This window comes from Dermacentor variabilis, chromosome 5 (assembly GCF_050947875.1).
Source record: "Dermacentor variabilis isolate Ectoservices chromosome 5, ASM5094787v1, whole genome shotgun sequence".
NCBI classification, from domain to species: domain Eukaryota; kingdom Metazoa; phylum Arthropoda; class Arachnida; order Ixodida; family Ixodidae; genus Dermacentor; species Dermacentor variabilis.
The window spans coordinates 119482981-119493532 of record NC_134572.1 but is presented as its reverse complement, the minus strand read 5'-3'; positions in this window follow the sequence as shown (position 1 = coordinate 119493532).

Here is a 10552-nt window from a genome sequence, read left to right as displayed (position 1 = left end):
TTAAGCAAAGTCTGCCCGACTCTTGGCCAATCCCCACGAGTGGGTAAGCGCCAAACTCCTCAAGGACATCATCATCATCATCATCATCATCATCATCGAAACACGGCCCTCCGATTGGACCCTCCGATCCTCCGAATTAGGAACGCCAAATTCATCCCATCGAGGGCAAGAGGAAGAGGAAGAGCACGAGAGACAGAAGAAGACGACAGCGACGGAATCGCGACCCTCCGATTGTGGCCGCCGTGTTCTGACCCATCCGAGGCCTAACTATCGCTGGATCTTACCCGACAAGGTACACAGGTTCGCCATCCTCCGAGCCATGGTGGCGACGTCTCACAGAACGGGTGCGTCTGATAGCCTAGACGAGGCCTTTCTCTCGGTGATGGACGCCAGGGGCGACCTCATCGCAGCCGCCTCTTGGTCACCACTCACCTTGTACCTTTTCATCGTTGGATCCACGTTGGGACGTCAATTCCACCCAGTTGCAACGAAGCGGGCACCACGGTTCTCAGCCCAAGCCGAGTCTTTTTTGTTGCGGCAGCGGACGGCAACCAAAGTCGCCACAATGTCCCAGCGTCCGTTCATCAGAGGCTCAAAGTCCGCACGAATTCGAGCACGTTTGTCAAGATCAGCGGTGTTTTGTGGTGGGTAATCTCTTTTCATGACGGCTGGTTATATCATTCTGGTTCAAGCGACATTGCATTGCTCAAGGTTAAACCCGGCCCAATATTCTGTAGTGCTTCTACCATGCGTTGGCGTTTAGCAAAAAACAACTTTGCGATCTGGTTCTAGAAGTTCAGTCTACCGCTACAGGCTTTCATTAGCCTGACGCGTTTCAACACTACCAGCCTTCAAAGTTCAATGAAGCGTAGCTATAAAAAATGCCATCGACATGTTTATTCCGCAGCGGTCACATCGGTATTTTATCGTTTTTTACCTGTTCCGGCAGGTATTCATCCATGAGCACTCTCGATCCGGCATACTTTGTGATTTACACAAATGTTTGAGATAGAAAGCAGTAGGCACAACTTGATGAACTTTGTTAACTGGTGAAATGTAACTTATTGCTACTTGTTGTTGGGCTAGCTGATTCGTCGATAAAAGTACAAATCAGCTAGCCCAGCAACAAATAGTAATACGTTACATTTCTCGTATATTGAGCCCTGCTTTCTGTTGTTTTCGGTCTTATGCGCAGTCTTCCCTGCTAATTACGTATATCGTCTCTGCAACGTACCACACACGGTACCTGACGTATTGCCTCGACGACAGACTGGTGCCGATTGAAGTGGACGCTATTTTGCGTGCCTTTTATTTTTTGTCATTTATACTTAGCGTTCTAAACGTCGACAAAAGCATGAGCCAACTGGCACACCAGCAAGTAGTGATAATTGCACTGCTGTGATTGAGCAGAAAGGGAGCGTACGCCGTGGTTAGAACCTGGACAGCGGAAAATAAGGTGGCACCTAAGAAGCTATTGTGACGCCAACCTCGCGCGAAGAGGCCGCCGTACGAAGGCCACTCTAACCTTCCTCAACACAGCCTCGCCCAGAATTACAGCGTGACGACGCAAGAAGTGAGCAATGCTTGCCTTCGCTTGCAGTGGAACTGCATTCTTCGCACGGTTAAACACCGACATATATTCGGAGGCGAGGTTTGGGAATAGCAAAGTTTCATCAAAATAGGAGTGAGGCAAACCCAGCGAAAACATTTACATCGGCGCTTCAATCGTCGTTATCGCCGTTTCTCTGCAACTAAAATCTTCCTTTTAAAGGCAGCTGAGTGCTGCTTTTGTGGTCTTAATTCTTCCCGGCTTCACTGCGGAGAAAAAAATTCCTTTTGCATGTAGTGTGTATTTCACGTGGTTAGCATGCTAGCTCGTCACTGCAGAGGTGCGCACTATGTCAGCACGTTATGACGGCCAAGACCACGCCGCCTCTAAATGGCACCTTCTTTACGCTAGAGGTCGATGAGCATGATGGTCGTAGCCACGCAGCAATAATGAAGTAAAATATTTGAGCCCAATTCGTGGCTCAAATTTTGGTTTGGATCCGCATATTGTACGAGGCATTGAACTTGTTCTCAGCGAGGTTGATGTTCTAGATGTATGTCTCACCACTTAAATTGGTTACTGCGGGACCCCATATACTTTTCCTTTGAGAGACCCCTGGGCGTAGCCATATTTCCAACCGGTCTGTTGTGAAACAATGCCAACCAACACTCAAAAAACACTGCGATGTGCGGCAGTACCTGAGGTACTCCGGCCAAGCAGTTTAGAGAGGAAGTGTCCTTACGCCCAGCGAAAGGTCGATGGCTAGATGGTCGTTATATTGTTTCCACCAAAAACATCTCTGCAAGTACGTCGTGTCGGCAATATTTTCCTATTCTCATATATACATAACAATTTCACGTTCACCTGTGTTAGAGACGTCATGGATATTACAAGAAACTGACAGCGTTCTGTTCTTGTTTTTGTTTTTCGCAGAGAAACATCCGGAGGACACTCACGGTGCTGATGCCGAGGAAGGCGTGCTTGAAACCAAGCCAAAGCCCAAGCCTCATCCTAAGCCTGTGCGGAAGCTCGAGTCTAAGCCTCTGTCCAAGACTGAGCCTAAACCTCAGCCCATAAAGACGGAAAAGGTGAGATATTGCATTACGTCTGTTCTTTCTCTGTGTATCGGCATAGTTCAATGTGCGTGTGTAAAGTTGCGCTGCGCAGTTATAACAAGACAGACGAAGGAATCCTTATTCTCAATGACGTGCTAGATAGTGTGTGTGTCTTGTTAGAAATATGGAGCGCATCTTCGCATCTATGACCAATAACCACATAACGTACACACAATTCTTATTATCGTTAAATGTTCATCGCAACCGAGTGCATGTACATTAGAGACAATGCCGAACATATACGACGCGGATTTCATGGAACCACAGGATTAAAATGCAGCAGCCGGGACACGTATCATGCGGTCATCTTCCTAACGCTTCAGGAACGGTCCTTCAGCGAGAGAGAGAGAGAGAGAATAAACTTTATTCAAGAACCCCGGTCCGGGTTCGCCCGCTTTATTGTAGTTGTCTGCCAAGCCGAGCATCGTGATGAGCTCGATCATGGCACGTACGTAGTCGGAGGAGAAGTCCGCCAGCCACTCCTCAAGTGTCGTAGGTCTAGGGGTGGGTGAGAGTTTGGCAAGGCTAGCCTGAATAGCGAGACGGCTCCCCGGACAATCCCACAGAATGTGAGCATTATCCGGGAAGCCGCCACATGCCATGCAAGCAGGTTTAGCAGGCAAACCTTGTATCTAGTGTTGGAAGTGTGGGGACAAGAGAGAGTGCGTCTGTGCACGCCTCCATAGTATCGCCTCTTTTCGATTCGTGTGTGTCTCCGCTTGTGGATACTTCATGGAGTTGTTTAGTAAATCGTCAAGTTTTTCGCACCTTTCCGCCCGCGCGAAGGCATATTGCTCATTCAGACTCAGTGGGTCCGGTCACCACAGAGGAGAGCCCGGAAGATTTGCGCGGGATGTGGCATGTGCCACTTCGTTCCCTCTAATCCCTGTGTGACTCGGAATCCACTGAATACGCACTCTAATGTTAGGGTGTGCAGCGAAGCTAGTAAACTCCAAGTGAAACCCCTGAAACGCCAAAGACAGTACGGACTATCGCATTCAATGTGAGCTGCAAGGCATGGGCCGGGAGAGAAAGAGAGTGATTGAAGAGAGGAAGAGACACTACTTATGCAGCCCTTTAGGGAGCACGCCTCTGCGCCCGAGCAGAGGCTCGGGCACTGAGACATATGTTCATGTGTATTATTATGTATTATTGATAACAGCGTGTCAACGTTCCACGAAGAATAAGCCAGACGGCGGAAAGCAGAGGTATGCGCATCGCTGAAATTGCGAATCTCTCTCCACTTTTTTTTTATCGAGAGCGTTCTTGCGGCCACGGCTTGCTCGTTGTGGTTCATATTGAACACCACAGCGTGTAAGACATTACTGCGATAGCAATCACATGGAGACGTCAGGCTAATCGTTGCCGTCGCCGTAGCCGTGATGCTCCGTATATATTTGTCTATGCGTATGCCGCATATGCAAGGTATGTAAACAACTATTCAACCTCCAAAGTTGCTCAAACTGGGTCTTATGTTCTTGACGCAATTATTCCTCAGCCTTTTTGAGAATTGTACCGTGCTAGAAAAATTACGAAATACATTACTTACAGAGCATTCCTTTTACCTTCAATTTCGTCAGACTATTAAAAAGTGTAAAATAATACTGCTGCTCTTGCATCGTCTAAAAGTGATGTACAGTTTTACTGGCGCCACTAGGCAGCGCAGTGGCGCTTGTGCAGCGTCATTGCAAGCCCTAAAAGGCGTATTAAAGATTCTAAGTGTGACAGAAATTTTGATACACCAACCTATAGTTAAAACACCATCCGAGCAGTTCCGGCGCATTGCTGAACCATGCAACCGCTGGCTTTCAGTGCTTCGCCCATCTAGCGAAACTACCAATTTCTTTTTTTTTCGTGAAATGCCGATACAACAAATTTTGTGACAGCACGAAAGGAGATGATGTTGAATGACGTATTATGGCGCAAGGGCGTGAATGAATATACAGGGAAAACGAGTCTATGCATCTACTTCTGCAAAAACTGCGCACGCTACAGTCGTTCGGGAAGAGATCGCAGGACCACGCTGAGTATTTCGGTCTCCTGTAGTCTAATAGAAATAGTCCAAGTGCCTAGTCGGCAGTTGCATTACAGGCTTCTCCATGAAATACTCCTGATAGCTATATAACATACTACTATTCGGCATTGAAGATGTATTTGAAGATTTTGAATACCAAACTGCTAAAATGGACGAGAGCTGAATGAAAAATATTCCAGTCGTGTTTCATATCCTTCAAAATTTCAATGTTTACCGCCAAACCAGTAATCATCATAGTTCCGTTCGCAGGCGTTACCGGCCATTCACAAAAAGCCAGCGAAGACTGCATCGGCAAGCAGGAATAAGGAACTAGAGCAAGATGAGGAAAATGCAAAAAAAGAAAGCAAACCTCGCAAGGTCACTTCTAAGGAGGGCAGTGCGGGCAAGAAGAAGCCTGGCAATGACATCCTCGATAAGGCCATGATGGAAAAACAAAAACCTGTCAAGGAGGGAGCCGGGAAGGACAAGGGCAAGCCAATGAGAGACCAAGCAAGCAAGAGTAAAGCAGACGGGGAGACGTTGACTCGTAAGAAAGCTGGCAGGGATAGAGTGGGGAAGGACAAAGCACATGAACCTCCGCAGGATGACGAGGCTGATGAGGTTGAGTCATCTCAGGCAGAAATATATGCCGAGATCGAAACGAATCAGAAAGGCAAGGCAAGAGCCAAGGCCAAGCAAGAGACAGCAACGCACGGCAAGAAAGTCAAGAAGGATGCCAAGGATCACGAGACGCCTTCGGAGGAGAGCACGATGATTAAGCACAAGGTGAGAAGCTGCGACAGGTCCTTAAGACTTCATTTCTTGCGCTAATTGGTAATCGACCTCAACACCATATATACGCGCATATAACGACTAGCTTTAGAGAGCCCTTAATTTGCGATGGTAGCGTTTCTATGAACCAGCTTAGGCTCAGTTTTAACGGGAGGTAAGCGTGTCAAGACGTCATGAGGCACAAGGTGGTCGCGTAAATGAGCAAAACTTTGTTACGTTTCGCACTGGCTTCAGAGCTGGCTCGGTTCTCTGTGATGCTGAAACTCGTTGTGCCCCCCCCCCTCCCCCCGCGACCCGCGGTGCGATGTACAAATCGCACTAAACTTCACTTCTGCCAAAGCAACCCGGCATCTGTTACCACGACAGGAAGTGCGTTAAGCCAGATAACTAGCTAAAACAAAAGCCACTTTGCGACGCTGCCTTGAAGCTTTCTCGCACCGACTATCCGTGACGTCATAGTATTTGACATCGCATGTGCTTAGCTTTAGTTCACTATTTATCGTTAAGAAAGGTTGGCACGGGATTTTAAAGGAATCGGACACTAAATCTATCAAGTTTCAGTAACTTTTACAGTGCCACGTCTAAAACGCGGGAACGTAGCGTAATATTTGCGACATCAAACTGGCGCACCTATATTTACGTTGCCGCACGAAAGTGAAACAAATAGGGGGTCGACCTCAATTTCCGCTAGTAATAATCTTATTCAACCTATTATTAAACACAGACTTTTGAAAGAACGCAGAAGAAAAGCGCGCCGAAGTGGTATATTTTTGAGTTGAAACTAAACGAGTTTTACTTCCATAGCAGTGTATTTTTTCAGTCCGTTCGAATTAAGCGAAAGATCGAATTAACCAAATTAGAAATAACGAGAGTTTGCAGTATCCGCACCTCTCGAGAACTACGCTGCAGAAAGCGAAAGCACATAGGACAGGTGTGGTACGTTTTTGTGAACGGCACTTCTATTGAGTTCTTGGTTGTTAGCGAGCTCAGGACCGCAGGCAGGTACTCAGAGAAATGTCATTCACTTTTTTCCTCTCTTGCGTGGCAGAAATTGGTGCACAAGCCTCCGGTGAAGGGGAAAAAGTCCTACGAAGCAACAGAGGCTCAGAAGGTTTCGAAAACCACCGTAAGCAACTCTGGAGGCAAGGTGCCTCTCGAACACATGCTATTACAGTGAATCTATCTATCTATCTATCTATCTATCTATCTATCTATCTATCTATCTATCTATCTATCTATCTATCTATCTATCTATCTATCTATCTATCTATCTATCTATCTATCTATCTATGAAAACTATTCACATGACGTCACGTACGCCATTTTCTTGCCCTGTCGACAATTTCTGCAGTGCGGCTGGAGATAAACGGACAGATATAAAGTACAGGTTACGCCATGCAGGCTGTACAACAATATGATAGTCTGGATCACGCCAGCGCATACAACCAATGAATGAATGAATGACGTTATAATTAGGCTTCGCCTCAGGAGTTCGTTCCTAAATATATGAGAACGGAGAAATAGTTTTTTCACGGCATCTGCTGTATTGATCTTGATAGGCTTATGGAATATAAGCGCAAAAAGTTGGAATCTACCGATTGTGGCAAGTAGATTTTTTACGAAGCTCATGACATTTTTTTAAAGAAGAGTAATTGGAAATGGCGACTTAACGAAAAGCAAGTATCAATTTCACACTCACAATTCCGCTAACTGTAGCTATTCAGACGTATGCAATGGACCACATTGATGCGTTTTACACCGAGAAAGAAAGATACCGATGATTTCTATGCAATACCCTTGCGAACAATGACAGTTTCACGCTAAGTATAAATTTAAACATTATATTTGTGCTATTGAGATGTTGCAGGAGATGTATTTTTATTTAAATTTTGTTTAACTTACTGATTCTAGGCAACTTTTTGTCAGAACTACGAAGTGCTATTTCGACATCCTGCTTCGTGCAGTAGGTAGAAATTTCCTTACTCTCTCAAATGCAACACACATCTCCTTCAAATTGGTCCAGCCGTTGTCTATCGGAACCATTTCAGTGTTTTAAATGTATTTCAATACGAAAGAAGTAAACCTTGTTTTCAAGAAGGAATGTAAGCGCGGTAAGTTGTTGCTATGCCTTTAAAGAGCTGCGCGAAATCAGGACTGGATGCATAGAGTGGTACTATAGTCATCTCTTGCTGCCGTTGATTTATTTGAGCTGCTAATCGCAGAGGTTACAATTTAGTCCGCACAGCTCCCAAATTGATGGTATGCGCTGGAGGCTGTGCTCGTGTTCAGCGGCGAACTAGGACTAACGAGTCGAGCTTTGCGCCTTTTCGGATGTGCGACGCAGGAAGCACTCAAAAAGCCGCCACCGCCACCGAAGCAGCCTCCCGCGATAAAGCCGCCTGCTAAGCCGCCTGCTAAGCCGCCTTCGAAGCCCCCTGCGAAACCACCTGCGAAGCCATCTGCGAAGCCATCTGCGAAGCCATCTGCGAAGCCGTCTACGAAGCCGTCTACCAAGTCCAAAGAACGGGGGAAATCACCACTGCGTTCGGTGAGCACGCACAGAAACACAATCCTTGGGGTGTAACGAGAATCATCATCATCAGCAGCAGCAGCAGCAGCAGCAGCAGCAGCAGCAGCAGCAGCATCCTGGTTACGCCCACTGCAGGGCAAAGCCTCTCCCATACTTCTCCAACTACCTCGCTCATGCACTAATTGTCGCTATGTTGTCTCTGCAAACTTCTTAATCGAGAAATTGCCCTTAAAGCCTTAAACCCTAAAACGAGAATACGCACCGATGACAGAGCGAGGATCAATCCGGTCTGTCACGGGACGATCGACGCGCGCGTTCGCCTCACGTCAGACGCATCACTATAGCAGATCAGAAGAGGGTACGACAGAAAGGACCAAGAACGCTGTTCTGAACATTGTAAAGTTCCGCCGTATTTCCCTATTTTGTAAATTTTTTAGTTTCGCCGCCAGCTGATCAGCCCACATGGCGCCGCTATACGTTTTCCTGATTGGTTCAAAGCGCCATCGAGGTGGAGTTTGACAACACGGCGAAATTTTAATGTCCGTATTTGGATTACAAAGCGCTGGTAAGGAGGTACTGCTGGGCTGATTGGTTTGTCATATGCCTTCCTCTGAGCCCCATTTCGAATTGGCAAACACCGAACGCGTTCTGCACACGGAATGTCAGCGTACAGCAAGACCCACTGGGCAACTGATCTTAACGATGCTCGTTCTACGACACAATACAATCTCGCAAGCCAATGGCTAGGCCTTTTTTATATAAGAAACCAGCGCTAGCCGGGAGGCGCTACGTCAATATATGAAGGAATTCTGGGGTTTTACGTGCCAAACCCACGATTTGATTATGAGACACACCGTAGTGGGGGATTCCTGATTAATTTTGACCACTAATGCACGGGATATGGGTATTTTAAATGCGAAGCATTCCTTGGCGAACATTTGCCACTACGACAGAATCTATCTAGCCGCCTACGTCTTCGTGCTCTCATGGTCGTTTCGTTACCTTCATATGTACCAAAATTCGCATAGTATGCCAAAAGTGTATGAAAAACATGAATGACTGCTCATGACATGAATATCATAACATGTGCGTCATGTAAGCCATGAAACAGCAGCCTACGTCTTAGTGCTATCGCTGTTGTTTCGTTAACTTGGCATGTACTACAACTGACAGTATGACAGGGGTGTATAGCGAATAGAAATGATAGGTCATGACAAGCGGTTCATGTAGTTCATGAAACAGCGGGCTACGTCGTGGTGCTCTCAGGGCCGTTTCGTTAGCTTGTTAGACTCCTCGCACACTGCCTTCCATAACGTAGATACCCACTGGGCGTAGGATCTGCCGGTTTTTTTTTTTTTTGCATGTTGCACTTATCGAAATACGGCCGCTGCGGCCGGGATTTGATTCTGCGACCTCGTAGTTAGCAGCGCAACACCATAGCCACTAAAGCCACCATGTTGGGCCATGGCAATTGTCCTACTAAAATGTGCTGCGGTCATCCGATAGGGACGCCAAGGAAATTGTAGTATATCTTAAACGATGACAGATGCACGCTTATATGAACACTTGATAACGCTCGGCGGGTCTGGCTAAACTTTAGCTGTACCACGTGGCCTTTTGAGGAGCGCATGCGCTGACACGTTCTAGCACGCCGATTCCGTGTCAGCTCAGGCGCTGAGCACCTGCCCTTCAATATGAGAGGAGAAATTGCTGACGCGAATTGAAGTCTGTACTGCTAAAAACTGGTTCCATCGCTCGCTAGGCTGTGTTATGGCGCTGCTGTCGCTGCTAGAAATTTCAGCGCTGGTTTCCTATAAACTGCAGCCAACGAAAAACACAAATACTTACTCAATTAGGAAGCCTACTTTGGTGTGTCAGTCTAAAGCAGTCAGAAGAAATCTCTGCGCAGGCGCGAGGTGCTTCTGTAATGAGGTAGCGCCACGTATGCCTAGTCGCACCAAGGCCTCCGTGTTGGCAGTCGCGGCGTCAGTTGGGCTGCCGGCCTGTAGAATGCGGATAGCCAGCAGCACTAGCAGACGTGCTCATTGAAGCAGCAAAAGCAAGACATGCAGTGCGAATGCCAGCGCACCTCTGTGTAGTCTATCACGTGGTACACAGGTCCAGAAGATGTACGGCGAGTGCTCATGTCAGGTCATGATGTCCTTTAAGAGGCCGCTGAAAATGGACTGGTAATCAGTGGATCCGAATTATGCGCAGCTTTCTGCACTGTTAGCAGTGCGGCATGATGACACGTGATTACTGTAGTGCGTGACCCTTACATCTATGACATCACGGCCTGGTTCCACAAATCTCGCCGTCAGATAACGCTTTTACGTTATCTCATAAGGGCGCTCTGCTCATACTGAAAGGAGACCTTATTATCGGTGAGTTTTTATAGTTATCATACAAGCCTCAAGCTAGTCCGGTATTCAAGATGTGATTTGCTTCTACATTTCCACTTTGTTTCACGTCATTAGTAACTAATCCAAAAGCAGTGCAACACAAGAGAATGAAATAATCAATACTTTATATACATTGCCAACTTTCCAAAA